This window comes from Lepus europaeus, chromosome 9, assembly GCF_033115175.1.
Source record: "Lepus europaeus isolate LE1 chromosome 9, mLepTim1.pri, whole genome shotgun sequence".
Classification (NCBI taxonomy): domain Eukaryota; kingdom Metazoa; phylum Chordata; class Mammalia; order Lagomorpha; family Leporidae; genus Lepus; species Lepus europaeus.
Window position 1 is genome coordinate 68,291,245 of NC_084835.1, and position 7,695 is coordinate 68,298,939.

A 7,695-nucleotide genomic window follows, 5' to 3' on the forward strand; every position below is an offset into this window, starting at 1 on the left:
GCTTGTTGGTTAGAAAATGTCAGGTTCCCTTTATAACTTATGTTTTGGCACCTCTCTGATAACAAATCTATGAAATGTTCAGTAGATGGTATTTATTTGAGATTTACTATGCACCAAGGAATCTGGGATTCTATCAATAGTCCCTATTTTCTTTTTTCTTTTCTTTCTTTTTTTGGTATCCTTCAGTTATGATTTAGGAAAAGCTTTATCTTCATTTGGAATTGATTATATTAAATTGGCTGCTGCTGAACTCTAATTTTCCCTGACAAGCTTTTCTATCAACTAGATCAAGACCAGCTGGAAGTTTCTTTAAAGAGTTAGCGTCCTCTCTTTAATTACATTTGTTTTTATAATTTGAAAGGTTGTGTGTGTATGTTCTGCATGTAATCCTTAGTCGTATAAACTGGCAAATAACACTCCTATCTCTGTGTTGCACCACTGTCACTAAGTGAGCATTAATTATGACATTAAGTGAACATCAGCCTAAAACATGTTGTGTTTTCCATGTAGTATGTTAAGCCTTGTCCAAAGAAAACACAGTTGTATTAATTTAAAAATGAGAGGTAGCCATTTGGCCTAGCAGTTAAGATGCCCACATCCCATATTATAGTGCCTGGGTTTGATATGTGGCTTCTGACTCCAGCTCCCTGCTCATGTAGACCCTGACAGGCAGAGTGATGGCTCAAGAGATTGGGTTCCTGTCACCAACGTGGGAGGCGGAGACCAAGTTCCCAGCTGTTGTGGGCATTTGGAGAATGAACCAGTGGATGAGAGCTCTATCTGATCCTTTCTCTCAAATAAATAAAATTAAAAATTTTAAGTAAAAAAATGAAGTTCTACAGCACATCCATGTTCAAAGTAGCTTTTTTTAACAATAGCTAAAAGGTAGAAATAATGCAAGTGTGCATCAATGGATGAATGGATAAGCAAAATTAGATTTACACATACAATGGAATATTACTCAGCCTATAAAAGGAAAGAAATCCTGATATATGCAATGACATGGATGAACTTTGAAGGCATTGTGCTAAGTGAAATAAGGAAGTCACAAAAGTACAAATACTGTATGATTCAACTTATATGAGGTACCTAGAGTAGTCAGATTCATAGAGACAGAATGTAGTATGGTGGGTGTCAGGGCTAGAAGGTAGGAGAAATGGGGGTTGGTGTATAAAAGGTACAGAGTTTCGCTTTGAGAAGACAAGAAAATTTCTGTAGGTGGACAGTTGGTAATGGTTGCATTATGGGAATGTATTTGATGCCATGGAACTATACACTGAAAAATGCTTAAAGTTGCAGTTGGCATTTGGTTGTAGCAGTTAGGCCATCATTTGGGATGCCCATAGCCTGTAAAGGAGTGCCTAAGTTTGAGGACTGGCCCCACTCCTGATTCCACCTGCCTTCTAATGAGCACCCTGGGAGGGAGCAGGTGATGGTTCAGGAAGTTGGGTCCCTGCCACCTGTGTAGGAGACCAGATTGAGTTCCTAGTTCCTGGCTTCAACCTAGCCCAGGCTATTGTAGGCATTGAGGATTGAACCAGCAGATTGGTGAATACTCTTTGTGCCTTTCAAATGAGTAAAAGTTTTTTGAAGCTTAAATGTTACATTTTATGCCATATTTATTTTACTACGCACACAAATACACAATACAGAAGCTATTGAAATGAATTAGATTTCTTTTTCTGAAATGTCAAATATAATATGCACATTCAAAAGATTTTTTAAAGATTGATTTATTTGAATAATAAGTACAGAGAGAGAGGGAGAGACAGAGAGTGAAATCTTCTGTCCACTGATTCACGGCCTCAACAGCTAAGGCTGAGCCAGGCTGAAGCCAGGAGCTTCCATGTGGGTGTCAGGGGTCCGAACACTCATTTGGGCCGTGTCCACTGCTTTCCACAGAGCATTAGCAGTGAGATAGATTGGAAGTTGAGCAGCCAGGACACAAACAGGAGGCCACATGAGATGCTATTTTTGCAAGTGGTGGCTTTTCCATTACATCACAACACCAGTCCCCAGAAACAAATTGAAGGGGATGGGCATTTGGCCTAGAAATCGAGACGATGGTTAGGATGCCTGCATCTCATATTGGAGTGTTTGGGTTCAATCTTTACCTCTGACTCCTGATCCAGCTTCTTAGAGTGTGGATCCTGGGAGGCTCTGGGTGATGGCTCAGGTAATTGGATCCCTGCTATTCACATGGGAGGCCTGGATTGAGTACTTGGTTCTCAGCTGATGCCACCCCAGACTCTATCCTGAGGGTTTTGGGCATTTGGAGAATGAGCTAGTCGATGGGAAGTACAATTTTCTCTCACAGCTTGCTCTCTCTCTCTCAGCCTCTCTCTCTCTCTGTCTCTCTCTCTCTTTCTCTCTGTCTGACCTTTGAATTAAAAACAAATTGAAGGAAAAACTTTTTTTTTTTTTGACAGGCAGAGTGGATAGTGAGAGAGAGACAGAGAGAAAGGTCTTCCTTTTTGCCGTTGGTTCACCCTCCAATGGCAGCTGCGGCTGGCGCACCACGCTGATCCAAAGCCAGGAGCCAGGTGCTTCTCCTGGTCTCCCATGGGGTGCAGGACCCAAGCACTTGGGCCATCCTCCACTGCACTCCCTGGCCACAGCAGAGAGCTGGCCTGGAAGAGGGGCAACCGGGATAGAATCCGGCGCCCCAACCGGGACTAGAACCCGGTGTGCCGGCGCCGCAAGGTGGAGGATTAGCCTGTTAAGCCACGGCACCGTCCAGGAAAAACTTTTTGTAATTAGAAAGTAGCATGCTTGGAGAAGTGACAAAACGTGGAAATACAGGTGATTTAATATATAATACAAAGAACAGCAATATCAGAATACAGTATATATGTACATTTAATTTTTAAAGGAGTTGTCATTTAATTTAATTTAAATAGCTATTAGACTGTCATCCAATTAATAGTACTCCATAACAAGTGACTAACATATTTTCTTGCAACTATGTTTATTGCATTACCCATATGTATTTCAGAATTATCAGGTCTCAACAGAAGGAGTAATTCTACTTGGCTGGATTTAGGATGTATTAGATCCTCTTACCTAAAAAAAAAAAAAGCAATGATCAAAATACTAGTAAACTACTTATAGATTTAGAGTGTTTTTTCTGTGAATGAATGTTTAAGAGGAGTAATAGAATAAATGTTCTTGGCTTTTGTAAACAATAATAGCAAAATAATGGAAAACCCATGGTATGGTTATAAACATCACCATTTGAAGAAATTTCATAGTTCCCCTAGTTTGTTGGATTTCTAAATGGTCTTTCTCTATTTCTGATGTGAAAATATTCTGTTCTCTGTGCAAACAGCAACTATTCAATAAATTCCTGTTACACCATTATTTTATTCAGGAGCTTATTAGATAGTCAAGATGTACACAGCATTGTCTTACTGCCTGTAACTGTTGATCCCAGTGCCAGTGGCAGCTAGGAAAGTTTAGGATAGAGGGGCCAGTGCTGTGGTGTAGTGGGTAAATCTGCTGCCTGCAGTGCCGGCATCCCATATGGGTGCAGCTTCATGTCCTGGCTGTTCTACTTCCCATTCAGCTCTCTACTATAGCCTGGGAAAGCAGTAGACAATGGCCCAACTCCTTGGGCCCCTGCATCTGCGTGGGAGACCTGGAAGAAGCTCCTGGCTCCTGCCTTTGGATTGGCGCAGCTCTGGCCATTGCGTCCATCTGGCGAGTAAACCAGCTGATAGAATATCTCTCTGTCTCCCTCTCCCTCTCTCTCTCTCCCTCTCCCTGTCCCTATCCTCTCCTCTCCCTGTGTAACTCTGACTTTCAAATAAATAAGTAAATCTTTAAAAAAGAAAGTTTAGAATAGGAAAATAACTCATTTGGAATCTCAGACACTTAGGATGTTAGATTATTGGATGAGAATTCCAGAGGAGGGTTCTAAGTATTTATTTTAGCCTATAGAATTGAAATCCATGCTTCAACAAGCTACATATCTACAAACACCTAACAAGTGTTCACAGGATTGAAAATGCCAGGAGTTATTCTGTTCTACCTTCCTTCCTGTCTTTTTCCTTAGAATTTTTCTCTTTCACCTTTCCTAGATTTGAGACACTGAGGTAACTGATAGAAGCAAAACACGGACAAAGTCTTTAGCCACTGTTTTAATAGGATGGTGCACAAGATGAAATTTAGTCACTAGGCAAACCTAGAAAAACATTGATTCTCATAAAAAATAAAAATTGTAACAGTGAGGTAAAAAAATGTCATTTATGAAGGACTTTTCACAATAAGGTGCTGGTTAGGATATGAGAAACTTCAGACATTGCTGTTACATTGGGCAATATCTGTATCAAGAACAATGAAATATTAATCTTTAAGCAAGTAATTCCATCTTAGGGGACCCAATCTAAGAAAATACATGGGAGGGGCTGGCATTGTGGTATAGAAGGTTAAGCCTCCTCCTGTGGCACTGGCATCCCATATGGGTGCTGGTTCATATCCTGGCTGCTCCTCTTCTGATCCAGCTCTCTGCTTATGACCTGGGAAAGCAGTGGAAGATGTCCCAAGTGCTTGTCCCCTGAATCCACATGGGAGACCCCAAAGAAGCTCCTGGCTTCAGATTGGCCCAGCCCTGGTCATTGTGACCATTTGAGGAGTGAACCAGCAGATGGAAGACTTTTCTCTGTCTCTCCCTCTTGCTCTAACTCTGCCTCTCAAATAAATAAAGCTTTAAAAAAGGTAGAAATGTAAATAAGAAAAATAGTAAAATGATAATGGAGGTTTTATTAACATGGTGGGATTATAGATGATTTTTGTCATTTAAACTTATGGAAACTGTGATTTGTTGAATTTAGAATTTCTATTTTTAAATTTTTTGATTAACATTTAATACTTATACATTTTATAGCATTCAGTACAATTTTCCTTTTTTCTTAAAGATGTATTTATTTAAAAAGCATAAATATAGAAAGGGAGGGAGAGAAAGATCTCCCATCTGGTGTTCCATTCCCCAAAAGGCCGTAACAGCAGGGGCTGGGCCAGACTGAAGCCAGGAGCCAGGAGCTTCTTCCAGGTCTCCCACGTGGGTCGCAGAGGCCCAAGCACTTGGGCAATCTTCTGCTGCTTTCCCAGGTGCATCATCAGGGAGCTGGATAGGAAGCAGAGCAGCCAGGACTTGAACTGGCGCCCATATGGAATGCTGGCACAGCAGATGGAGGCTTATCCTTCTGCACCATGGTGCTGGCCCCTCAGTGCAGTATTTCAACAAACACATATAGACAGCATAAAATAATTACACTAGGCAGCTAGCCTTTTCATTTCCTTTTCTTTGTGTTTGGGCCTACCAGCTTCTCTCTTCTAGGTCTTTATACAGTACATAATACACTGTTGTGAATTGTTACCCCCTGTGCTGTGGAAACCTTGAGCTTGTTACCGCTCTCTACTATCCATTATGCAGCCTCCCTCTTGATACCTACACCCTTCCTAGTCTCTAGTAATCACTATTCTAAGCTCAGTTCAACTTTTTAAAAATCCCTACATATGAGAGAAAACACGTAGTATTTTTCTGTGTCTGGTATATTGCACTTAACCTCTAGTTTCATGTATTTTGCTGCAAATGCCAGGATTTCATTCTTTTTGTGGCTGAATGATATTCAATTGTGTGTATATTCCACATTTCCTTTATCTATTCCTCCATCAATGGCCATCTAGGTTAATTCCATATCTTGACCAGTATGAACAATTCCACAATGAAGATAGGTGTCTCACTGATATGCTGATTGCATTTCTTTAGGTAATATACCCAGATGTTAGATAGCTGGAGCATATGACATATCAATTTTTAATTTTCTGAGGAATCTGCACAATGGCTGTACTAACTTATATCCCACTAGCAGTGTGCAAGGATTCCTTTTTCTATATCCTTTCCAGTTTTCTTTTGTCTTTTTGATAATAATCATGGTGTTGATTCTCATTTTCCTGATGGCTAGTGATATTGAGCATTTTTTCACACATTTGTCAGCCATTTGAATTTTTCTTTTGAGAAATGTTTATTCAGATCTTTTGCCCAGTTATTAATTAGACTGGTTTTATTGCTGAGTTCCTTATATACTCTAGAAATTAATCCTGTCAGTTTGCAAATATTTTCTCCCATTCCATTGGTTGTCTCTTTGCTCTGTTGGTTATTTCCTTTGCTGTGCAGAAGCTTCTTAGTTTGATATAATCCCATTTGTCTAGTGTTGCTTTTGTTGCCTGTCTTATCCAAAAAATCATTGCCTATACCAGTGACTTGAAATGTTTTCCCTATGCTTTCTTTTCTTTTTTATATTTTAAATGTTAATTTATTTATTTGAAAGGCAGAGTTACAGAGAAGCAGAGACAGAGAGAGAGAGAGAGAGAGAGAGTCAGTCTTCCATCCACTGATTCACTCCCTAGATGGCTGAAATGGCCAGAGCTGCGCCAATCTGAAGCCAGGAGCTGGGAGCTTCTTCCAGGTCTTCCACGCAGGTACAGGAGCCCAAGGACTTGGGCCATCTTCCAGTGCTTTTCCAGGCCATAGCAGAGAGCTGGACTGGAAGTGGAGCAGCTGGGATTGGAACCGGTGCCCATATGGCATGCCAGCACTGCAGGCAGTGGCTCTACCCACTATGCCACAGGGCCGGCAGCCACTTCCCTATGCTTTCTCCCAGTAGTTTCCTAGTTTCAGTTCTTACATTTAGATGTTTGATCTATTTTGTGTAGGGTGACAGTTAGGAACTAAGTTTTAATCTTCTGCATGTGTGTATCCAGTTTTTCCAGCAGCATTTACTGAAGAGACTGTCCTTTCTCCAGTGATGTTTTTGGCATCTTCATTGAGAATCAGTAGGCTTTACATTCATGAATTTTATCTTTGGGATCTCTATTCTCTATCATTTGCCTATGTGTCTGTCTTGATGCCAGTACCATGCTGTTTTTGGTTATAATAACTATAGTTTGTCTTGAAATCCAGCACTGGTAGAGCCACATGTAAAATTGGAAGAACAGAGTGCTGCCTAGTATTATGAGGATGCATGAAAGGTGGCCCAGCCTACTTTAGGGGTCAGAAAGAGCAAACTGTCATCCGTGGAGAAGTGACAGATTTGACCTGAGATCCATTGGTGCCTCAAAGCTCCCTAGACGGAGTTAGTATGTTGGACTGTTCACTGAGATGCCCTTCTATGCCTGTGCAGAGGGAGACACGAGGCTCAGCCAGGCAAGTTTGGTTCCTCCCTGTGCATTAAATCTTGAGCAGAGTGACCTATGAACAGTTCATGCCTGCAGCTGCTTTGCCCTGACCACTATGCCCCGAGCAAGCTATCCACTGGTTCCAGTTCAGAAGTTCCTGGGCTGCTGGAAAGTGAGCTGCCCTGCCCTGAGCTCCCAGAGCCTGCATGGTGGACTCCTAAATCCTGCCCTGGTTTAAAGTTATGTGTGTGTGTGTCTCATGCCTCTTGCTGCACACAGGGAGCTCCTCTACAACCCTGTGCCTGAATCGAGCTATAAAAGATACTGTTGTTGACGATATAGCTAGCAAAACAAGGTCTCCAAAACTCAGAGGTCAAGGGAGAGGCAGCAAATCTGTTAATAGCTAACTTAATTATACCATTGATGGGACCTACTAACAAGGTCCCTTATGAATGATAACTTAGAATTAAAATGTAATTCCTCTTTAGGATTGGTTATGTTGCCAAGATTTTTGCA